We start from the raw sequence: 26418 nt of genomic DNA on the forward strand, positions 1-26418 counted from the left end.
AGTATTGAGGGACAACATTTAGCCCCACACAATCCTATGGGGTTGACACCAGAGGCATACACTGGCATACAGTGGGTGGGGACCAAGGCTCACCTATTAGCCACACCCTGTGCCTCTGTAGTTCGCCCATCACATTTGGGATGCTGCTATTTCTCAGAACAAAGGCATCATACACCTACCCAGGATAATTAGCATTGACGTGGGAGATGTACTGGTCCGCTAGGCACACCATTTGTACATTCATTGAGTGAAAACTCTTACGATTCCTGAACACCTGTTAATGCTGGCGGGAGGAGGACAAACGCAATATGTGTTCTGTCAATCGCACTAATAATATTGGGGATATTTCCCATTGCATAGAATCCAGCCTTCACTGTGGCCAAATCTTCCACCTGGGGGAAAGACAAGTTGATGCACCTGTGTTTCACCAGGGCAGACAAAACTCTTGCCAGCACGATTGAAAACATTAGCTGTGACCTTCCTGTTGCCAAGCCCACTGTCACTTGGAAAGAACCAGTTGCCAGGAAATGGAGCACTGATAGCACTTGCACAAGAGGGGGGATCCCAGTCGGATAACGGATAGCAGATATCAGGTCAGGCTCTAATTGGGCACACAGCTCTGTGATTGTGGCCCTGTCCAGGCTGTAGGTCAGTATTATATGCCTGTCCTCCAGTGTAGGGAAGTCCACCAGAGTTCTGTACACAGGGGTCATGTCTCCACCTCCCATTCATCCACAGCGGTAGGTATCTAAGGGATACAAGAGCGAGTAGGCTGTCACAACTGGAACAACAAAACTACAACTGCAGTCCACATGTTGCACTTATGTACTGGGACAGTGTAAATGTCGAAGGATGTGCCTATTTAACCTGTGACACAGTAATTGTCGATAGGCCTGTTCTCCCCCCCCCCAAAATGCCGACCTCCTGTCCTGTATGGAGGCACAGGTGGAAGTGAGGTAATTCCACCGACGTTGGGTGTCATGGCGGTAGACGGTCTTGCACTGCTGTGCAATTCCTCATTAGATAATATTGGGCCCTGTGGAGTACAGTGACCAATGGGGATGTACGCCAGCGGTGACAGTGTACACCGCCGCGGACATGACCGCCATTTTATATCGGATTCTTCACTTGTTTCCTGACCTTCAACAGGAGAAGTCCTACACTGCGTGTGCTACTGTGACCTGTGCCTGGAACCTACCATGGCCCATGTGACCGGGAAAGGGCCCCAGCCTTCACTTCGGAGGAGTTGGAGCGACTGGTGGATGGGGTTCTACCCCAGTACAGACAGCTGCATAAGCCTCCAGACCAACAGGTGAGTACACTTTGGCCACGATGCATGTGGCATGAATGCATGGAGATGTGTGTGAAGGCATTGGGTAAGGGTGGGTGGGGGGACTGTCTGTTGGGAGGGTACATGTTGTGCGCTGGCCTTTGTGTGTGCCAATGGTGATGGAATCGGGTACGGTGGGCCATGTGTGAGATAGGCTGGACTGTTTGTTTAATAGAGTTGCTGGGCACGGAAGAGCGTGGAGACCCAGCTGGGGTTGGCCTCCCAACAAGGAAGGGGTGCCCGTCGGACCCTGACCCTCCTGATGGCCCGCATACTGGTGGTGGCCTACCCTGAGCTGGATGGGTGCTTGAGGGAATCACAGCAGTCACAAGGGGGTGAGTACAGTGGGTCTCATTACATATTTTGGCTGGTGGGGTGGTATCTGGGGGGTGGATGTGTTAGTGGGTGCCCCTAATGCCACGCCAGACATTGCAGTGTGGGTCAACTGAAGGATAATGGTTGCATGGTAAATACAGGTAACCTAGCTTGTTAGCAGTCCATTTCAGGCGGGGCAATGTGGGTCCCAGGTGTGCTGCAGTTGGCGGTGTGTGGTCCACATCTTGCCTTAGTGATTAGCCATATCACTGGTAGTGCAATGCATAGTGCTTAAGCCTGTTCCCTGTGTGTGACGGTGATGTGCATGCCAATGTGGTGTTGGTGCAGTCACTGACCCAGTGTATCCTTTGTCTCCCCCCCTTTCTTGTTTTGTCATCCTGTCCTTGTGTGAATTAGCATCATCTGGCGGAGAAGCAGGGGCACCAGCAATGGAGGGAGCTGCATCCTACAGGACCCTGGAGGCAGACTCCACCGTGGGAACCAGTGGGACGGAGGGCGAGGTGTGCACCACAGCAGGAGACTGGAGGAGACAACACAGACTCTGATATCTCCTCCCTGGTGGTGGCGGACACCTCTGTGACCAACCCAGCTGCATACAGCTGCCACCCTCGTACCTGCATCGCCCTCCAAGTAGCCCCTCATAGAGTTGCCCATGCCCGTCAACCTAGGAGGGTGGGCATCTCCTTCGCCCTAGGCACCTCAGGCCGTGCCTCAGTGAGCCCTGCTCCCTGAGTGAGGAGGCTATTCACCTCCTGAGGTCCATCTCTGTAGGGCAGTCAACCATTGTGGATGCCATCCAGGGGCTGACAGCCCAGATGCAGCACTGCAATGCATTCCTTGAGGGCATTCACAGTGGATTGGCGGCCCAACAGAGATCGATTCAGACTCTGGTCTCCTCTCTAATGGCAGCCATTGTCCCTGTTTCTACCATCCCACCTCCAACTATCACTTTCCAGTTCCATTCTCCTCAACCCCAACCCATCCCATGCACACAAGACAACACCCAAGAGTGTCACAGGCAAACACAAGCACCACACTTCATCCCACAAGCACTTATGCAAACACCATACAGTTGCAGACACGACAACATCCACTGCCTCCACTGTCTTCCCCTCCTCCTACTCCACCACCTCCCTCCCAGTCATGTCCACACTCACACCTGCATGCACTACATCAACATCCACTACCAACATCACCACACCAAGCAGAAGACATACCTCACTGGTAGACACCTCCACAACAGCCATGCACGCGTCCCCTCTGTCCTTTTCCACCCTGTCTGTCCCCCCACTCCTAAAGGACACAAACACAAGCACTCACACACCCAACAGCCATCCACCTCACATCAGCACACTGCCCATGCACCTGCACCCAAATCCAGCAAACATACACCTCCAACAACCACTCCCTCATCCTCCACTCCCATTACTCCTCCCTCCTCCCGCCCCACCATCCCTAAAAAGCTTTTCCTTTCCCAATTTGGCCTCTTCCCCACCCCTCCTCCCCCGTCCTGCCCATATGGGCAGGGTACCAAGGACACAGCCCAGCACCTCAGCCAAACAGTCCAATGGGACAGTGGTAGTACCACCTACTTGTTGTGGTAAGGATACCACACCTCCATCGAAGAAGGGGAAGGAGCCAGCACCACATGGAAAGAAGGGGAAGGAGCCAGCACCACATGGAAAGAAGGGGAAGGAGCCTGCACCACCTGGAAAGAGGGGGAAGGAGCCAGCAGCACCAGGAAAGAAGAGGAAGGAGCCTGCACCACCAGGCAGAGCGGGGAAGAGCCCATACACACCCCATGTACTGGAGGAGGTGAAGTACTCTACTCCAGCAGAGGCTGTCAGACTGGCACCTCCACCACCACCAGCTGTCACGGGGCCCCAACCACCAACTGAGCAAGTGCAGCCATCAGAAATTGCAGAGGCTGCCCAGGAGGCTCCTCCATCCACCACCACAGTGCAGCCATCAGACAGTGCAGAGGCTGCACAGGAGGCTCCTCCATCCACCACCACACTGCAGCTGTCACCGCCAGCGGACACCATGAAGGCCACACTGCAAGGGCTGATGTGCGAGTTGCCACCTCCAGAACCAGTGGGAAAGTCACCCACTCAAGAGACTCTGGCCTTACACTCCGCAGCCCCCTCCAGAACCAGTGGGTTAGTCACCCACCTGAGAGACTGTGGCCTTGCACTCCCCAGGACAGAGCAATGGGCATGGAGCCCCCTTCAGAACCATGGAGCCCACTTGAGAGCCAGTGGGGTAGTCACCCACTCGAAAGACTATGGCCTTGCACTCCCCACAACAAAACAATGGGCATGGAGCCCCCTCCAGAACCAGTGGGGAAGTTCCTGTATTCTGCTGAGGGTATATATACTTACTAATTTAAAGTAGTAGAATAGGGATTGGATTACGGGACATGCTTTTTGCAATGTTATGTAACGTATGCATGACTTATATAGAAAAGATGTTAAACTTACACTAAATAAAACTTTTAAAAATATAACTACAACTTTCATTATTGATGCCCAAGAATTTACTACGTTTATGAAAAATATGTATTGATGTTAGAATTGTCGTTTATTTTCTCCCACTCTTTTCCAAGGTCCTCTATGGGGTATCTAAGTGTTGGGGAGTGTTTATAAATTTAGGATTTGTAACGTCCCCAAAATGTTGGTAACAGAGGTAAGGTTTAAATGACAACGGAAAAGAAGACGCACTAATTAAAAAGTGCCCTAAATTGGATAATGCCCAATTACCCATAGCCTATTTGCGAAGAGTGATGAAGTGCAGCTTCTGAAGCAGTTGTGGATTGCTGGTTGTGTGTATGGTGTGTGTGTCATGCGTGTGTGTGTCACTCTGGTTTTCCTCCCTCCCTTGTGTGCTAAGTGGCTGTACTCACTGTCATCGTCTTTGTCGGCGTTGGTGTTCCAGGTGGAGCATAACGTAGAAAATCATCGGGAAGACTTGCAGTTTGGGTTCCATGGCGGCGTAGTTGTTCCCTGTGTCTCCAATGATGAGTCCTTTCACTTCTCAGCTCTGTTTCCATTTTCATACTTACAATATGAAAACCAACTTCACCAAAAGAGGTATTTTTAAAATTGAGAGTTCAGCGACCGCACACTCTATATCTCTATCTCCTCCCAATGTGAAATTACACTTAAAAGATACTTCAGAGCAATCTCAATGTTACCTTGTTACACTACCTTCCAATAGTGAAAATCAAATTTAGTAGTATTTCTGTATCAGGACATATAAAACAAACTAGTACATGTCCACCTTTTAATTGTACTGCACTCTGCCTATGGGGCTGCCTTGGACCTACCGGAGGGATGACTTACATGTAGTGAAAGGGAAGGTTTGAGCCTGGCTAGTGGGTGCACTTGCCAGGCCGAAATGGCAGTTTAAAACTACCCACACAGACATCACAGACACTGCTGTGGCAGGTCTGAGACATGTTTACAGGGCTACTCATGTGTGTGGCACAATCAGTGCTGCAAGCCTACTAGTAGCATTTGATTTACAGGCCCTGGGCACATATGGTGCACTATACTAGCGACTTACTAGAAAATCAAATATGCCAATCATGGATAAACCAATCACCAATATCATTTAGACAGAGAGAACTTGCAATTTAGTACTGGTCAGCGGTGTCCAGAGGCCCTAAAGCCAGCAAAAACTAAAAATAGCACAGGATCGAAAACAGAAGGTTAGAAGCCAAAAGGACAAGGGAAACCCTGCTGAAAGAGCCATTTCCAACAAAATTGCATGGGGATTTTGCATTTGGGACCCTCCTTTTTCCTCTGTCCCCACTTGACGGATCACCCTGAAAGTTTCCATGCACAAAAAGAGCATTTTTGAAGATAGACACACACACACACATACATATATATATATATATATATATATATATATATATATATATATATATAAATCTACTGTTGATAATTATAGTTAGGACCTAGTTTCCATAGGAAAAGCATTTTTTGTTTTGCCTATCACTTCTGTGCCATTTGACGAATCTTCAGGAAATTTTCAAAACTAGTACACCACTCTAGCTGCTATGTGGATAGTTTTAGGGTTGCTCGCCAAGTGTGGGTGGAGAAAAAGGTGGAGTCCCAATACAAGTCCAAAAAGAGCCATTTTGTTATTGGGTATAAATCTTTTCCATAGTTTGGAGTTATTAAAGGAAAAAGAAATATAGAAATCTAGGGATGTGGGCCCTTCTGATCCACTTGCGAAGGATCAGTTGATCTGGGGGAATAGCAAGGGGCTGATTGGCTGGCTGCAACCTGAGAGGAGATACTGGTGTTTTCTTTCTCGCATTGAGCCGGGGGAGAATAAAAAACAATAGATAATTGACATAAGGGGTCAAGATACAGGCATCCTCACCCCATAGGAGAGACGGAGGAGTCCTGATCCGCAGCAACACTCAGCGTGGCCACCGCATGTAAACTCACAAAAAATGTGTGGATCCAAACACCAATGAAAAGAAATACACCAGCTCACGCACCAAAACCCACTGTGCATGGTCAAGGTCTGTGCACAGTATGGGGGTGCTGCATGCAGAGGGGAGTGGGTTGACCGCAGAGTAAGGCAGTAGTTGTATTCACATGCAATAACTAGATATTACTTTCCGGTAAAATAAAAAACATAAAAATTAACTGAAAAAAGTAATGGTTACAGGGATGTTATAGGTAGGTTGACGTATTACCATAGAAATTCCACAGTTATAGTTATACTTATCTGAAGAAACTATAACTCACACCTTTAAGTAACTTTAGGCTATGAGTTAGAGTTTCTTAACATAAGTACAGCTGAATTTCTATGGTTTTGTATGGGTAAAACATCAACCTAACTATAACAGCCCTGTAACATTTGTGTTTTTGTGTGAATTATATGTATACATATATATATATATATATATATATATATATATATATATATATATATATACAGACATATATATTACCTACTAATGATGATTATAGTTAGAACCTACTTACCATAGGAAAAACATTTTGTTTTGCCTATAACTTTGGTACCGTTTGAAGAATCTTCACGAAATGTTCAAAACTAGTTTGCCACTCACTTCAGCTGCTGTTTACAAAGTGATGGGGCCAAGAAAAAGAGGGTCCCCCAAATCATGTTTTTCCCCATGCAATTTCCCATTGGGGTTTTGAACACGACTGCGGCCTGAACCGCTGGATGGCATTACACCAAATGTGGCAGAAAGCTAGATCTTGGTCAGAAAGGGTGCTTTTGTAATTTGGTGCAAATCTGGTAAGTGGTTTTGAAGTTATAAAAGAAAAAAGATTCATGTATATCTATGGACAGGTATCTACTGTAGATACACTGTGGGGGATCTGTGCATCCACAAGCCAAAAGCAAGACCTTGATTGGCTGGACGCAACCTGGGAAAAAAGTTGCAGCTGCCATTTTGTTTACTGTCTTGATCCAGTGGGGGAGTCGAGGAATACACATTCAAAGTGATGGAAGAGGTCACAATAGAGGTATCCTGCCCCAGGGGACTGATGGAGGGGTCTCTGAGGGACCCCTAATGGGCAACAAATTGCTCAAAACGGCCCATCAACATTTTGGGGGGCACGCAAGGATCTGCAGATCCACTGCTGACCTCAGCGAGGCCCCCAGTGTAAATCTGTGATGGATCCACAGATCCAAATCCCAATTAAAGGAAATGCACCCACTCACACTTGCTCACCAAACTCCCTCCACACATGGCCAAAGGATGAGTGCATGTGGGGTTTGGCTGCAGGGCCTGGTTGCAGATTATTGTATGGTGAATAAATATTACTTTGTGTTAAAAAAAACATAGAAATTCACTGAAAAAACAAAGGTTACAGGGAGGTTATAGCTAGAAAACTGTAACTCATGCCATTTTAGGCCCAGAGTTCTAGTTTCTTAACATAAGTATAACTATAACTGTTGAATTTCCATCGTTTTCTGTGTGTAAACTGTGAACCTAGCTATAACGTCTTTGTAACCTTTCTTTTATTCAGTGAATTTCTGAGGTTTTTTAATTCTATTTCCTAACTATAACGTCTCTGTAACCTTTGTTTTTTTCAGTGACTATATGCATATATTGGGTCAAATTTGTTACTGATTACTATTCAAATTCAGGCATGTGAATCTATGAAAGATTCCATACTGGAGAAAAACAAGTTACTTACCTAAACACTGTGGTTCACGTGCAACCCTCCTGCCTCCCCTTTTCAGATATTCATCACATTGATCAACTTATGTGTTCATATGATTATATACACTCATGCTCTGAAATCTGAGGTGTGGTGGCTTTGGAGGGGAAAGGTAATTCAGAAGCTGCTCTCTAACTGGACGAAGTTTAATTTTACCTAAAATGATCAGAAATGCCATACACTTTTCATTGGTTGAAATGTTACTTCATAATGCTTTGCTTTACATTACTTTGGAACAAACAGAGACAGGACTGGGAAACAGAGAGCAGGCTCTGGCTGGAACAGGCAAGGACAGGGCTGGAATATAGGGAGTAGGAATAAGCAGTAAACAGGACTTCAGGCAGGTCGCTGCCCTGCACCGCGTGCAGGTGTTGCCGCTGCTCCAGGTTCCCTATTTTTTTCTCTGCCCTGGTCTCCCTGCCGCTACGTCCCTGCGGCCCTGCCCCCCCACTTCAATTTCCTTTTTTCCCACTGCTGCGTCCCCGCCCCCTTCCTCCACTTCAAATTCCTTTTATCCCGCCGCTGCGTCCCTGCGGCCCCGCCCCCTCCCTCCACTTCAATTTCCTTTTTTCCCACCGCTGCGTCCCTGCGGCTCCGCTCGCCAATTCGCTGCCCCCTCCCTCCTCCCTGCTGCCCCTCCCTCCCACCTCCCCTTATTGGACAGCTGCCTAAGGCAAGCCTGTCTGTGCCCGTCCGTGGCCAGACCGCACCCAGCGCCAGGAACCCTGGTCCCCAAGACCACCACGGCCAGCAACGCCATTACACCGCCAGCACCCTCTGGCACTCAACACCTGACAAGCACACGCCTGCTTCCTGGCCTCCCCTAAGCACACCCAGGGACCCTTCACCTGCCGGAACTGCAGCTTCACCAGCCTCCAAATCGCCAAACCTCCTGCCAAGCCTGACCGCAACTACCTCTGATGCATCCTACTTAACACCCGCTCCGCACACAAACACGCCGTCGAACTCTGGGACCTGCTCGACACCTCCACCCCGGATGTCGCCTTCCTGACGGAGACCTGGATGAACGACTCCTCAGCCCCAGACATCGCCACAGCCATTCCGGATGGCTACAAGATCACCTGCAGGGATTGCACCAACGGAGTCAGAAGCAGAATCACCATCGTCCACAAGAACACCATCAGGGTCACGACCTGTACCGACAACACCTTCAGCACCGCCAAACACCTGCACTTCCAGATCCACACCAACCCCAACACCACCCACAGAGAAACTCTCATCTACAGACCCCCCGGGCCACGGCCTCAGTTCTGTCACTCCATCACTGACCTCATCAGCATGCACGCCCTAGCCTCTGCCGACTATGTCCTCGTCCGCGACCTGAACTTTCACCTGGAGAATAACAACGACCCCAACTCCACCACCCTGATCGACAACCTCGCCACCCTCGGACTCAGACAGCTCATCACTACCCCAACACACTCCGCTGGCCACACGCTGGACCCCGTCTTCTCCGCTAGCCCCCACGTCACCTTCAGCCACACCACCGAACTCCCATGGACCGACCACTGCTGCATCCACTTCACCTTCCAGAAACCCACCATGCACCACCGCACCCAACAGATCCCCCGCCGCAACTGTAGCAAAATCAGCCAAGACCAGCTGAACACCAGCCTTACCCAAAAACCACCCACCGAACCCACCAATCCCGACTTCGCAGCCTGCAACCTCTGGCCCTGGATCGAAGACTGTGCCAACACTCTCACCCCGCTCAATAAACCTTCCAACAGAGGTGCCAACAAGAGAGCCAGCTGGTTCACCTCAGACCTCCGAGCCTCCAAGCAAACCTGCCGGAAACTGGAGAGAAAGTGGCTCCTCGAACAGACACCAGACAACCATGCCACCTTCAAGAATGCCATCTGCAATCACCATCACCTCATCAGATCTGCCAAGAAAACCTCCTTCAAAGACCGCCTGGACAACAACGGACACAACAGCAAGGAGCTCTTCAACACCATGAATGAACTCTCCAACCCCAGCTCCAGCACAAACGACATACCACCTTCACAAGACCTGTGCAACTCCCTTGCCGCCTTCTTCCACCACAAGATCACAGACATCCATGACAGCTTCAACAGCCAGACCACCCCGCCAATTATCGACTCCTCAGACTCCCCACCCACCTTAAACTCCAACCCCCCGCTCGTCTGGGCCAATGTGAACGAAGACAACACAATCAAAACCATGGGCACCATCCACTCTGGATCTCCGTCAGACGCATGCCCGCACCACATCTTTAAGCAAAGCAAGCGCCACCATCGCACCCCACATCCGCAAAGTCATCAACATGTCCTTCAAAACCGCAACCTACCCCATGATCTGGAAGCATGCTGAGATCAAACCCCTACTCAAGAAATCCATGGCGGACCCGAGAGACCTCAAGAACTTCCATCCCATCTCCCTGCTCCCATTCCCGGCCAAGGTCATTGAGAAGTTTGTCAACAGACAACTGAGCCACTACCTCAAAGAAAATAACATCTTGGACCCATCCCAGTCAGGGTTCTGCAGCAACCACCGTACCGAAACCGCCCTCATCGCAGCTACCAATGACATCAGGGCCCTGCTTGACAACTGCAAAACTGCGGCCCTCATCCTCCTGGACCTCTCGGCCGCCTTCCACACCGTCTACCACCGCATCCTATGCAAACGCCTCCACAACGCAGGGATTCGGGACAAAGCTTTGGAGTGGACCACCTCCTACCTCTCCAGCAGAACCCAGAGCGTCTGCCTCCCCCCTTTCCGCTCCGAAGCCTCCAAGATCATCTGCAGCGTTCCCCAAGGTTCGTCCCTCAGCCCTACACTTTTCAACATCTACATGGCGCCACTCCCCCACGTCGCCTGGCTACACAACCTCAACATCATCTCCTACGCCAACAACACCCAACTGATCCTCTCCCTCCCCAAAGACCCCCTCACCGCCAAATCCAACCTTCACAAAGGAATGAAGGCCATCACCGAATGGATGAGGAACAGCAAACTGAGGTTGAACTCACATAAGACCGAGGTCCTCATCCTTGGCGCCAACCCCTCAGCCTGGGACGACTCCTGGTGGCCCACCTCTCTGGGAGCAGCCCCAACACCCACCAACCACGCACGCAACCTGGGCATCATCCTCGACTCAACACTCTCCATGACCAAGCAAGTCAGCGCTGTCTCTTCATCCTGCTTCAACACCTTCCGCATGCTGCACAAGATCTACAGATGGATCCCCACAGATACAAGAAGAACAGTCACCCAAGCCTTCGTCAGCAGCAAACTTGACTATGGAAACGCCCTCTACGCAGGAGCCCCGGCCAAACTCCTCAAACGACTGCAACGCAAACAAAACGCCTCTGCACACCTGATCCTCGATGCCCACCACCACAGTCACATCACTCCCCTTCTGAGAGACATACACTGGCTCCCCATCAACAAAAGGATAACCTTCAAGCTCGTCACCCACGCACACAAGGTGCTCCACTACACCGGTCCAGCCTACCTCAACTAATGACTCACCTTCTACACAGCGTCCCGCCAACTCCGCTCAGCCGACCTCACTCTCGCCACCATCCCCCTCATCCAAAGAGCGACTACCGGAGGCAGATCCTTCTCCCACCTCACCACCAAGACCTGGAACACCCTTCCCTTGCCTCTACGACAGACCGAAGACCTGCTGACTTTCAGGAAGCTGCTCAAAACCTGGCTATTTGAGTAGTAGCAGCAACCTCCCCGTCAGCACCTTGAGACCCTCACGGGTGGTAGTGTGCTCTACAAATACACTGATTGATTGATTGATTGATTGGGAAACAGAGAGCAGGTTCAGGCTGAAACAAGGCAGGAGCAGGACAGAGAAACAGGAAGCAGGCTCTGGAAGAAATAAACATGTACAAGGCTAAGAAGTAGGGCGCAGACTCTGGCTGGAACAATCAGGAGCAGGGCAGAGAAACAGGAAACCGGTTCAAACTAGAACAGATCAGGAACAAGACTGGAACACCATCCGATAAAGGGTCTGTAACACAAAGGAATCGAACTCCAATGCACAATGGGGATCTTGAGGAAATGGCTGCTTATAAGCAGTTCCAAGCTGCAGAAAACTCCAGGTGGAATCACATGACTGGGCTGCACAGGAGAGGACTCAGGTGTGTGTAGTTTCAGACACTTGCAAGTCCTGGAGGAGAGGATCTGGTGAAAAGGAGCCACTGGACTTCTCCCATAGAAAACAATGGGAAACAGATTCCAGGCTTTCCTGACTACCAGGCTGTGCATTGTGGGATTTGCAGTCCCAAGAAGCAAATGTAATACTACAAAAGCATACCATGGCGAAAAGAGAAACAAACAGGAGTCAGCAAGGGACTCTAGATAAGTGTTCAAGGTGATTCCCAAGCTACCTACAGTCCCCTTACAGCGCCCCCTAGAAATGAGACGACAGAGTCGTAACATACTTATTAATTACTGTGGGACTCCCATCTCAACATACTGAACCTATGAAAGATTCAGTACTGGAAAGCTAAAGCTTATGTTTACAATACATTATTTACCTGCGGTTTTCTTTGCACATGCATGTTGACATCAAAGAGCTACCATGCTGTGCTATCAACATTCTTTTGAAAATGGTAGATTTATATGGTACAGATATTTATTTTCAGAAGTTTAAAAACATTTCTGAGACTTGTTGAAGAATCTTAATCTATAGGAGGTTCACACACGGTTCAAATCGCAGAATAATTGTAAGCATTGTTATAATGGTGTAGTACGCCATTCTGCTAATTTCAAGAGTATGTGTATGTGTAAGGTATTTTTACAAACATGCCTTATCAGTGGCTAAAGCATAGTTGTAAATCATCTGACTTAAAATTCTATGTCAGACCAAACACACTTTTGAAATGTATTTATACCGCCCGTCTTATTGCAAGTGCATTACATCCTAATAAGGCGAACTGGATATGAGTCATATTTGTAATAATGTATACCTAACTCAAAAACCAGCTTTATTCAGTTCATTTTTACAAACTATAAAAGAAAAACAACCTTAAATCCATGACAATATCCAAAGTTAAAATAAGTCCAACATACTGTATTATTAAAACACAAATCCTAAAATTACGGCTACAACAAGCACCACATATATAAAGCGACCCTTAGCAAATAGCAATAAAAATCAGTCATCGGCTTTCCTCATACTCGTAACGGTTTTAAAAAAAACATCCCACGGAGAAGACAATGGGGGTCATTACGACCTCGGCGGTCTTTTCAAAAGACCGCCGAGGCCGTGGGAGACAGAATACCGCCATTGCCGGCAGTATTTCTGTCTCCCTATTATGACATTTCCGCTGGGCCAGCGGAAATGTCACATCAACATTGCAGCCGGCTCGTAATAGAGCCGGCGGCAATGCTGATGTGCAGCGGGTGCAGTAGCACCCGTCGCGCATTTCACTGCCCGAAATTCGGGCAGTGAAATGCGCGACGGGGCTATGCCTGGGGGCCCCTGCACTGCCCATGCCAAGTGCATGGGCAGTGCAGGGGCCCCCAGGGGCACCCCAAGTCCCCTTACCGCCGGCCTTTCAATGGCAGTGTGTACCGCCACGGACAGGCCGGGGGTCGGGGTCGGGGACTCATAATCCCCAGGGCAGCGGTGCTTGCACCGCTGCCCTGGGGATTATGACCGCCAGGCAGAATCCTGGCGGTATAATGGAGGGGCCGGCGGTATGGCGTGGCAAATCCGCCACGGTCATAATTGCTGGCGGAACACCGCCAGCCTGTTGGCGGTGTTACTGCCAACATACCGCTGGCCGCCAGGGTCGTAATGACCCCCAATGTCTTGTGATACCAACTACAAGAACAAGAGAGCAGGTTGTACTTGGGAAAAATGCATTCTTTTTAATAACGGAATAAGGTACGCCTTCCTGGGTCCCTCATATAATTTGTAGAACATAGTAAAATGCAGGGTGTCCTGCAGGGACAAATTATCACAGCCACAAGGCTCAAGTGAATCACCTAAATGCCTCCCCTGGTGAAAAGCTAACAAAAGACGAAGAAGGTCAAACCTAAATCTAGTTAACAGAAATACTCATAACTGTTTTTTACCATTAAAAGATATGGTTCTGTAAGACGAACAGTTTGCAGCACATAATAGGCACGCACTTGAGGTTTCAAAAGGGAGGCCTCCTCCATAGAGCTGGATCCCAACTGGAAAAAATGGTATTTCATCCGTTTACAACTTACTCCTTCCTATGCTCTGGGCTCTGAGAAAAGTCCTTAGTGTACTTGAGCCATGAAATATGAAGTGACCGATCCGAGTGCCATACAATCCTTTAAAATCTCATTGCTCAATGTAGTAAAGGGCTTTGTCAAAATGTCTAATCATAAGAAGAAAGGGCGAAAAGCCATTACATCCGTTTTATAACCTACGCTCAGCTCCTCATGAACAGAAAATATTGGCCGTACTGTACGGAACACACAGTAAACATCTTAGAAAGGAGTTTTCGATGGCTTGCATTTCTGTCTGACTGACAAACCCCCAAAGCCCACTCCCACAGACTACCTTAGAAATACATTTTGCCTGATATATCTGCACTAAAGCCTTTATCGGTCTTCTCCCTAAATGAGAGCCAAAGATAAACACTGCTGCGTTAGACCTAGTAAACTCCTCCTAATCACAAGAGGACACCAACACAGGGAGGAGACAAATAGCAGACCCAAATAAGAGAAAGTTCTAGTTTTAGGAAAACACTAGTCCCCAGAGTAAACCTGCATGTGTTTGTCTTATAAGGGCCCACAACCATCACATAAGATTTTTAAGATTAACTGTTAAATCCAGGTCCTCAATAAAGTTGGCACAGGAGTTCAACAGGGACTGAAAGCCCCTGGCTGTTTTGGCCATAACAGAGTTGTCCGCATATAGGGGCACCGGCAAACACCGAGCCCCTGCATGTGAACAATCTGCCTTGGTGTCAATGCCTAACTCTAAATCGGGCCCTTAGTAAATTCACTGTATATGATTAAGATACAGTCATATCTAGCAAGCGATATTGGTTACAGACAGAAATATGGAGCCTAGCTACGTTTGCGGATTTGATTTGGATTCAGCTGAATGAAGTGGGTTTAAACCAAAGACTATCTTTTACCCATTGAGAAGAGATTTTTTGTCAATTATTTTTTAAAAGCTATGGAAAATTAACAGTTTCATCATGGTCTGAGTTCAGTTTTATAAAATTTGGGACAGGGTGATACTTTAGCATGATGATGTATACTAAAGTAAGTGATACAGGACAAGCAATATTTGTGGGGGACTCTTATAAAATATGTGCATGGCATCATATAACAAATATCAGATAACATTTACCAAGCCCTAGATAAGAATGCAGCACTTGAAATTCAGAAAATCCATTTCGCATATATAGGGACTGATTAGGAGCTTGGCAGAAAGGGTCCCGCCGTCTAAATGGCATCGGATTCCCCGGCCTCCAACTTGGTTGTCTGCACGTCCAATCATGAAGCAAGTGGGTGCATAGACTAGAGACTGCCATGGCCCCGCTGTCACTGCCAGGAAATCTCTACAGTAATGGTAGTGGGATAGGCCAATGCCTATGTCAAACGGTGGACTGCTTATTTCCCTACCGGTCCAATCATAATGCCCCTTCCTGCCGATGTCACTGTGGTGGCAAAACCTCCACACCTGAGTTGGCGGAAAGGGACGGATATAACATAGAAACTCACCTGTATTCAGCTGCAGACGTCCTCCTTTCCCATGGAGCCCTTCGTACACGTGCTGCCGCTGCTGCTTGATGACATCCAAAACCCAAACCCGCTGTGGATACAACCAATGGTAAGCCACACGCTTACCCTTTTCCATTGACATTTCTGTTAACATTAGCAGAGGAAGGTACACCTTAGGGTATTTGGGGGCCCGGGCCCAACCTATTTTTTGGGTGCCTATTCGGAACAGTTTTGAATGTATGATCCAAAGTCTGCTCTTTGATGCTCTCTTTGGCAAGGTCATTGACACTGCACAGGCGCATTCTTCCAAATGCTAAATGTGTTTCTAACTAATATCCAGGAATAGTGATGCATGTTTATAATATTGTAACACAACAGCAGCTCTTCACTAACATTACAGCAAAAAATCTATGTAACACCCTTCGATTTCTCACATGCTAGGTCCTTAATTGATAGAAAATAAACCTAAGTAAGGATGTCTCATGGAACAGAAGAAACTAGTTATCTGTACACTGTGGTTCTCTAGTATTGACATCTTTCATAGATTCACATGCTTGAATCTTCCCCATTGTCATGGTTGGAACCCAAGTGTACTTTACAAAAAGCACCACCAAAAGTATATTAATAGACCATAGAATAAAAGTTGACATTGTTAACCAATTCACATTGTTTTAATAGACCCAAACGTCAGCCAATCAGAGGCTGAACCCATGATCACTTAACCCTAGAAGAGCCACTCTTCTTCAGATTTCTTAGCACAAGTGTGGATATAAATATATTTGAGTGGTATGAGTAAACAGAGAGGTGGGTGGGTCACATTTGAATCTATGAAAGATGTCAATACTGGAGAACCACAGTGTACAGTTAAATAACTCGTTTTTTCTCCAGTACTGAATCTTTCATAGATTCACATGCTTGAATCAGAATAGCTAGAGGTATATAATGTAGCACATTTAGGTATACCTACTCGAAAGACAAAAGGTGCTTAACATAAGTTTCAAAGCATTATGAAATGTATAGCACATAACAGGTCACTTATAAGAAAATATATATATTCAATGATAGTAACAGTCAGATAAGATGTAATATAAACGACTACCTTAATCAAAGAGGTGGAGTAAGACTGCCAGTCTGACGGCTGCATCAGCTTTCCATGCTTGGTGAAGGTGTGCACATTAGACCAAGCTGCTGCCATGCAAATATCTGGGAGGGACACTCCCGCGAACAAGGCAGTTGATGTTGCCATCTTTCTAGTTGACTGTGCCTTCACATTCCTGGACAGTGGTCTTCCTGCTTTATCATGACAAAATGCAATAGCTGATGATGTCAATTGAGCAATGCTGCCTCTAGGACGAGCACACCCCTTTCTGAGAGGTGCAAAGGAAATGAACAATTGATCCGATTTCCTGAAAGGTTTTGTGCAGTGGCTGTAGAATTTTAAGCCGTGTCTAACATCCAAAGAGTGAAGAGTTTTCTCCGCCTCCGAAGAAGGGTCTTTACAATATGTTGTCAGGATTACAGGCTCATTTGGATGGAAAGAAGAAATAATCTTAGGAATTAATTTTAGATTTGTTCTCAAGAGCACCTTATTGCTTTTGAATTACAGGAAAGGCTAAAAAATAGAGAAGGCCTGAATTTCACTAACTCTCCTGACTGACATGAGGACCCCAAGAAGGGCCATTTTCCATGGGAAATACTTTATGCCCCCCTTATGAATAGGTTTAAAAGGAGGCATCATTAGAATTGGATAAAACCGTGTTCAACTGCCAAGTGGTAGCCGGTGGTTTTATCGGTGGGTAGACTCTGCAAAGGCCTTTCATGAATTATTTGACTATTCTGCAGGACCACAGAGAGACTTTACCAGGTTTTCTACAGAATCTGGAGATAGCTGCTAAATGCACTTTTATGGAAGAGTGCATTAAGCCCAACTTAGCCAACTGCAGGAGATTTGGTAATATCTGCTCTTGATAACAATAAAATGGGTTGGTATTATTTATGATACACCAATGACAAACTCTCTTCCATTTTGCAGGGCAAGATGTATTCATGGAAAAGTATTTTGCCTGCCCCATTATAGATCTGCATTCCTCTAGTATCACTATGGATCCGAACTCATGCTCATGAGGAGCCATGCTGATAAATTTAGGACTGTGTGGCTGAGAATTTAGTGTCTGTCTGTTGCTCATTGATATTAGATTGCTCCTTGTTTGTAAATGTATGGGCGAGGATATTGACAGCAGGAGGAGCTCCCTGTACCAGTGTGGTCTCAGCCAGGCCGGAGCTATTAGAATGAGGTGACACAGCTCCCTCCTCATCTTGCGCAGCGCCCTGGAAATGAAAGGGAAGGGTGGAAACGCATATTCGACCATTCCCTTCCAATGGATCTGGAATGCATTTCACAAAGACCCTTTCTGTGAGAATCTGCTTGCAAATCTCTGGCACTTCTTGTTAGATAGAGTTGCAAATAGGTCTATAGCCAGTGTGCCCCATTTTTTTAAGAATTAAAGGAGCGGTTTTTGGTCTATTTCCCACTCATGGCATTGAGTAGACGCTCAGCTGAGACAGTCCGCTTGTACACTGTCTATGCCTGGGACGTCCTATATTTTTAGTGATATGTTGTGTTTCAGCAACCATTCCCAAATCTGCTGGGCCTGACACAAAAGGGTCTGTGACCTTGTGCCATCTTGCTTTGCTAGGTAAAACATTGTGGTGGTGTTGTCCTTTCTTATAAGAACAGAGGAGCCACAGAGTCTCAGACTCTCAGAAGAAATAATTGGAGGCCCAGGAAGACAGTTTTCAGCTCTAAGAGATTGATGTGCATCTGAGCCTCTTATGAGGACCATTTCCTGGAGATTTGTAGTTCCTGAAGCTGCACTTCCCAGCTTTCTAATGAAGCATCTGTTGTCATTATGAAACTCGGTTGCTTTGCTTCAAAGGAGAGACCTAGAGATAGGTTGATCTCCTTTCTCCACCATGATAGAGCTTTCGTCAGGGTAGATGTAATGATGATGACATCCTCAAACGAACCGTGGCTCTGAACCCCCTGAGCATCGAGCTGCTCTTGTGAAGGCCTCATCATTAGACGGCAGTTTGGAATCAATGGGACACATGAGGATAGCATCCCCAACACTGACTTGTACATCCTCACTGAAACCGACCTTCTTTCCCGCAAAGAAGGGGCCAGACTTATTATCCTGAGTATCCTTTACCTGGTTGGGTAAGCTTTGGCTATTGGAGTGTCTAGGATGGCTCCTAGAAAAGTCAGCGACTGAACTGGAATGAAAGATGACTTTTCCGCATTTAGCAGAAGCCCCAGAGACTTAAATTAAAAGGCTGCTTGCAATCTCTGGTAGAGTCTCTTGCACCAGGAAATGCCGGATTTCTGATCAACCAGTCGTCCTGGTAAGGAAATATCTGGTGACCCTCTCTTCTCAGGAAGGCCGCTACTGGCGCCATACACTTCGTGAATACTCTTGGGGCCGATCATTTTAAAAAAATTGTTTTTGCATGTCTCTTCATGTAGTCAGCAAACGAGAAAAGAATGATGCATATCTCAGAGAAACAGTACTTAAACAGAATCAACAAGTACAGATCGCGGCTATGCCCCGTTGTGGTCTAAGCCATTTTGTTTAACATAGCAGGCCCCATAGTATTGTTACAATATGTTACCACTTAATAACACAACATTTAAATGGTGGCATCCAGATTTCATATGGGGTAGATGCCACTGTAGGGTGGTGTCCTACTATCTAATTGGCAATGGTTCTTCCTCTGAAGGGAATCAATTTGTTTGTAAGGCAAAGTTGTACTGAGGTTAACAGATATACCAATAAACAACTAAAACAACTACAACTGTACTATGGCTAGTCCTGGAATAATCAGATCAGATCCAGGGTTGTGTAAGGGCAACATCAGATGTGTGCATCAGCATAATGTGTTGTGTTATGTCGTGAAGATGTGGGGGGCCAGTAATGCCCTCTTACGGGTGATCTCACCCATCATTGCATGTGTGGATAATCTCTATGCCCTCCTTTCTGTGCTAAAAAAAGGATGAGGCACAGGAATGAATGGTGGCAAAATCTTCCCCCTTGAGGCCGATCTTAGCCCCAAAGGGAGAACTTAGAATTGGTAGTGGCACCCCGCCACCTTGAACCTTAAAAATTGCAGATGACTGCTATGTATGGGTATATGAAAATATGCATCTAGAAGATCCAAAGATGTTGTGAAATCCCCTTTGTTGATTATGGGAAGGATCTCCTGCAACAATAGCATGTGAAAGGGTTGTGTTTTTATGTATTTGTTTAGTTGTATGAGATCCAGGACCTGCCTCCATTTGCCAGACTTTTTCTGTATTAGGAAAAAGTTTAAATAAAACCCTCTGCCACGTTGGTTGTAAGGGACTTCTTCTATAGCTCCCTTTAAAAGAAGGTCCGATATTTTCTGTTGTAGGAGAGAAAGATGTTGATGTGCCCTTTTGCATGGTGGTTGGTAAGGGGGCTTTTGCAAGAATTCCAGAATGTGACCCTGACGCATGATGTCCAATACCTTGAACCTTAAAAATTGCAGATGACTGCTATGTATGGGTATATGAAAATATACATCTAGAAGATCCAAAGATGTTGTGAAATCCCCTTTGTTGATCATGGGAAGGATCTCCTGATCAACAATAGCATGTGAAAGGGTTGTGTTTTTATGTATTTGTTTAGTTGTATGAGATCCAGGACCTGCCTCCATTTGCCAGACTTGTTCTGTATTAGGAAGAAGTTTGAATAAAACCCTCTGCCACGTTGGTTGTAAGGGACTTCTTCTGTAGCTCCCTTTAAAAGAAGGTCCGATATTTTCTGTTGTAGGAGAGAAAGATGTTGATGTGCCCTTTTGCATGGTGGATGGTAAGGGGGCTTTTGCAAGAATTCCAGAATGTGACCCTGACGCATGGCGTCCAATACCTTGAACCTTAAAAATTGCAGATGACTGCTATGTATGGGTATATGAAAATATGCATCTAGAAGATCCAAAGATGTTGTGAAATCCCCTTTGTTGATCATGGGAAGGATCTCCTGATCAACAATAGCATGTGAAAGGGTTGTGTTTTTATGTATTTGTTTAGTTGTATGAGATCCAGGACCTGCCTCCATTTGCCAGACTTGTTCTGTATTAGGAAGAAGTTTGAATAAAACCCTCTGCCACGTTGGTTGTAAGGGACTTCTTCTATAGCTTCCTTTAAAAGAACGTCCGATATTTCCTGTTTTAGGAGAGAAAGATGTTGATGTGCCTTTTTGCATGGTGGATGGTAAGGGGGCTTTTGCAAGAATTCCAGAATGTGACCCTGACACATGATGTCCAATACCGATTTGTTGCTGGTAATACTCTCCCATTGATTGAGATAGGCTAAGAGGCAATGAGTTAGATACCGACTGCTGTGGTGCAAGGTGACTTGTGCTGTAGAATTGATACTGTCTCCTCGCAAAGTCTTGTCCTTTTCCTGCCAGTGATGGTCTTTTTCTAGGTGCTTGCATAGAGAATGCAACCCCCGGGCCTCTGTACTCTTGATGGTGTCCAGCATATTGTTGCTTCTAGCCCTGCTGTGCATATGGCTGGTACCTGTAGGATTGGATGGAGGACCTCGGAGCATATTGATCCCTTCCTCTTGCACCACAGGGAGGGAAACGTATTTGCTGGAGCATGCCTAGAGAACGAGCAGTGTGGGTAACTGCATTGATTGCCTAAAGGGCATCATCTATATGATTCCCGAACAAATTCTACCCATCGAAGGGCATGTCCAATATTTTAGCCAGCACCTCAGGGAGAAAGGATATGGCCTTGAGCCATCCTTGTCTGTGAAGAACTGCTTCGCCTGGCATTTATTTAAAACCTAGCAAAGATAAGTCCATGACTGTGTTGATTATCTCAGAGGAAGCTTTGGTACCTTCCGGAAGGATCTCCTTGGCCTCCTTCCTTTTGCCGTCCGGCAGATGACCTAGAAGCAAAGCACGTTCTGGCCACATCTGCCTATCATACTGAAATAGAATGGCCAATGCATTTAATGCTCTGATAGATGTCGCTGACATTGAAGCAAAAGAACGAGTTACTTACCTTCGGTAACGACTTTTTTGGTGGATACATTAGCTACCTGTGGATTCCTCACCTAATGAATACTCCCATGGTGCCAGCATTCGATGGAAATCTTCTTCCTAGCTTCTGCACGTCGACGAGGACGTCACTCTAGCCCGCGCGACGCCGTCTGACGTCATACAGGCAATAAGAGGTCCTCGCCGACGTGCCGACGTCAGTACCAACATTTTTTTACGTGCATGAGAATAATAACCCAATGCAATGAAAGAGCAAGGCAACATCCCATAACATTGTAAATCACACAACATTGCAATAAAATGGCTGTAGATTTAATATAACTCTCCTTTTTTTTTTTTTTTTTAAATCAAACAAACAAATATATGCAAATCATGTATATACAAAAAGATATATACATATATCTATATATATATACAAGTATCCATATATACAAAATCTATTGCAGCCTTGAAGACCAAGAGGAGCGCACTCAAGGATTACTTGGTAAGACCAGAAAGGCAACGGGGAGGCGGGTGGGACCGTGAGCAATCCACAGGTAGCTAATGTATCCACCAGAAAAGTCGTTACCGAAGGTAAGTAACTTGTTCTTCTGATGGATACAACTACCTGTGGATTCCTCACCTAATGAATAGAGTCCCAAAGCAGTACCACGCCCGGTGGTGGGTGCCGAAATGGTCAAACCAAGAAATCCTGCAGCACTGACCATGCAAAATGGCCGTCCCTTCTGACCTCAGAGTCCAGACAGTAATGTTTCGCAAAAGTGTGACGGGACGACCAAGTTGCGGCCTTGCAGATGTCGACCACAGGAACACCCCTGGCCAAGGCCGAAGTGGCCGACTTAGCTCTGGTGGAATGAGCTCTAATGCCATCAGGAGGATCCTTCTTTGCCAAAGAGTAACAGATTTTAATGCAAAGAACAACCCACCTGGAGAGTGTTCTCTTGTGGACTGCCTTTCCTCTCCTCTTGCCCACGTATCTGATGAACAGCTGATCCTCCAGCCTGAAATCCTTTGTTCTATCAATGAAGAAGCTTAACGCACTCTTTGGGTCCAAGCGATGTAGTCTCTCTTCCTCCTTAGAAGGATGAGGCGGAGGATAGAACGTGGACAAAGTAATTGTCTGGGCCAAATGGAAAGGTGAAACAACCTTCGGAAGGAAAGCAGCCTTGGTCCTCAACACCACCTTATCCCCATAAAAAGTTGTATAAGGGGGTTTTACCGCTAAGGCTTGCAACTCACTCACTCTCCTTGCAGATGTTATAGCCACCAGGAAGACTGTTTTAATAACTAAGGGGGTCATTCCGACCCTGGCGGTCATAGACCGCCAGGGCCGGGGACCGAGGATGCACCGCCAACAGGCTGGCGGTGCATCCAGGCCAATTCTGACCGCGGCGGTAAAGCCGCGGTCAGAAAAGGGAAACCGGCGGTTTCCCACCGGTTTTCCCCTGGCCTGAAGAATCCTCCATGGCGGCGCTGCAGGCAGCGCCGCCATGGGGATTCCAACCCCCTTCCCGCCAGCCTGGTTCTGGCGGTTTTGACCGCCAGAACCTGGCTGGCGGGAACGGGTGTCGTGGGGCCCCCTAACAGGGCCCCACAAAGATTTTCAGTGTCTGCATAGCAGACACTGAAAATCGCGACGGGTGCAACTGCACCCGTCACACCCTTTCCACTCCGCCGGCTCCATTCGGAGCCGGCATCCTCGTGGAAGGGGGTTTCCTGCTGGGTGGGCGGGCGGCCTTCTGGCGGTCGCCCGCCAGCCCAGCGGGAAACTCAGAATGACCGCCGCGGGACCGCGGTACGATCTTTTGGCGGTTCCCGCTTGGCGGGCGAATACCTTAAGGGGCAAGAATGCATAGGCTCAAAAGGGGACCCCATAAGGAAAGTAAGGACCAAGGACAAATCCCATTGAGGCATAACGAATGGTTTTGGAGGATATTTATTTAGAAGACCTTTCAAGAATCTGAGAACAATAGGGGATTTAAATAACGATGGTTGGTCAGGAAGACAAATGAAGGCTGACAAAGCCGACAAATAACCCTTAATGGTAGCCACTGCGCAACCTTTCTGCGCTAGAGACAGAGCAAAAGACAAAACGTCCGACAGATGAGCATGTAAGGGATCAATCTGTCTCTCTCCACACCACAAAACAAATTTAGACCACCTATTAGCGTAGATTGATTTAGTGGAGTGTCGCCTGGCCGCTAATATAACATCCACTACATCAGGCGGGAGAGAGAAGGAACTCAGGTTGCCCCGTTCAATCTCCAGGCATGTAGGTGTAGACTCTGGAGGTTGGGGTGTAAAACCTGCCCCTGCGACTGCAAGAGGAGGTCTGCCCTGAGAGGGAGACGGAGCGGAGGGCACAGCGAGAGTTGGAGAAGGTCGGAGTACCACACCCTCCTTGGCCAATCCGGAGCTATTAAGATGACTTGGGCCCGGTCTTGGTGAATCTTCCTCAACACTCGAGGAATCAAGGGTATGGGGGGAAACGCGTAAAGCAACTGGTCGCACCAGGTTATCAGAAACGCGTCCCCCAACGCTCCCTGCACCGGATACTGGAGGCTGCAGAATAACGGAGAATGCGCGTTCTCCAGAGTGGCAAACAGATCTATCCGAGGAAACCCCCACATCTGGAAGATTAAACGGACTTGATCTGGATGGAGACGCCACTCGTGGTCGGCCGAGAATTGGCGACTGAGACTGTCCGCACGTACATTCAAGACCCCGGCCAGATGATTTGCTACCAAGCAAATCTGATGGTCCTTTGCCCAGGACCATAGTCGAAGAGCTTCTCTGCAGAGAAGGTACGACCCTACTCCTCCCTGTTTGTTTATGTACCACATCGTGGTAGTATTGTCCGTCAGGACCTGTACCGACTGACCACGAAGGGAAGGGAGGAAGGCCTTGAGAGCCAGACGTACAGCCCATAACTCTAACAGATTGATATGAAACATCTGTTCCTCTGGAGACCAAAGTCCTTTGATCTCCAGATCCCCCAGATGAGGTCCCCACCCTAGAGTGGAAGCATCCGTTATGACCGTGGCCACTGGTGGCGACTGCGCGAACGGCTTTCCTTGTGAAAGATTGTTGCTCGCAATCCACCACTTCAAGTCCACAGCAGCATCTCTGGAGATCTTGACCACACCTTCGAGATCTCCTTTGTGTTGAGACCACTGCCTTCGGAGGCACCACTGAAGAGCCCTCATGTGCCAGCGAGCATGCGTGACCAACAGTATGCAGGAGACAAACAGACCGAGCAGACGAAGGACCTTGAGGACTGGAATGACCGCTCCACCTTGAAACATTGGAATCAACGCCTGAATGTCTTGAATCCGCTGAGGCGGAGGAAAGGCTTGATTCAATGTTGTATCCAGTACTGCCCCTATGAACAGGAGGCGCTGAGAGGGCTCCAGGTGAGATTTGGGCACGTTCACCGAAAAGCCCAGGTCGAACAACAACTGGGTTGTTGACTGCAGATGATGCAACACAAGCTCTGGAGACTTGGCTTTGATCAACCAGTCGTCCAAGTAAGGGAATACTGCTATCCCCTTCCTTCTGAGCTCTGCCGCAACCACCGACATCACCTTCGTGAAAGCTCGAGGTGCTGAAGTAAGACCAAACGGGAGGACCGCAAACTGATAGTGCTGCGACCCTACCACAAACCGGAGATACTTCCTGTGCGACTTGAGTATCGGGATATGAAAATAAGCGTCCTGCAAGTCGACAGACACCATCCAATCTTCTTTGTTCAACGCCAAAAGCACCTGTGCTAGGGTCAGCATCTTGAACTTTTCCTGTTTGAGGAACCAATTCAAGATCCTCAGTTCCAGGATTGGTCTCAACCGACCATCCTTCTTGGGAATCAGGAAGTACCTTGAGTAACAACCTCGACCCCTTTCCTGCTCTGGGACCAACTCCACCGTGCCCTTTGAAAGGAGGACTTGAACCTCCTGTTCTAGCAACAGGAGGTGTTCTTCTGAACAATAAGATGGGCGGGCGGGATGGGGGCGGAAACTCCCGAAAGGGAAGGGTGTAGCCTTTTCCCACAACACTGATAACCCAAGTGTCCGTTGTAATAGTCTCCCACTTGTGGAGAAAATGCCGTAACCTTTCCCCTACAGGAGAGGAGTGAGTGGGAAATGGTGGAAGCCTAAGGCTGCTTTCCCTGCTGCACCCCTCCAGAGGACGAGGAAGAGGCAGAGTGCTGTTGAGAGGCTCCTCTGGTGCAGGCCCTACCTCTGCCTCTAAATGATCTATAGGGGTGGGAAGAGGCGGGTTGCTGAAATCTCCCCCGAAAGGAAGAGGAGGAAGAGCCACGCCCAAATCCACGAAACCTCCTGAAAAACCTGGAAGAGGCAGAGGAAGAAGGAGCTTGCAGCCCTAACAATTTGGCTGTGGCCCTGCTCTCTTTAAATCGCTCCAAGGCCGAATCTGCCTTGGCTCCAAACAGTTTGTCCCCATCAAACGGGAGGTCCAATAGGGTCAAACCGCAGAAAACCCTGAATTACGGAGCCAGGCCTGTCTCCTTGCCACCACAGCCGTGCCCATCGCCCTGGCCAGCGAGTCGGTCGTGTCCAGCCCAGACTGGATAATCTGGGTTTCGGCAGCCTGGGCGTCCGAGACAACATCCAAGAGTCCCTGGGGAAGCTCCGTAAATGAAGATGAAATATCGTCCATAAGGGCATGGATGTATCTCCCCAGAATGCAAGTTGCGTTGGTGGCCTTCAACGCC

This window comes from Pleurodeles waltl, chromosome 2_2 (genome assembly GCF_031143425.1).
Source record: "Pleurodeles waltl isolate 20211129_DDA chromosome 2_2, aPleWal1.hap1.20221129, whole genome shotgun sequence".
Lineage (NCBI taxonomy): Eukaryota > Metazoa > Chordata > Amphibia > Caudata > Salamandridae > Pleurodeles > Pleurodeles waltl.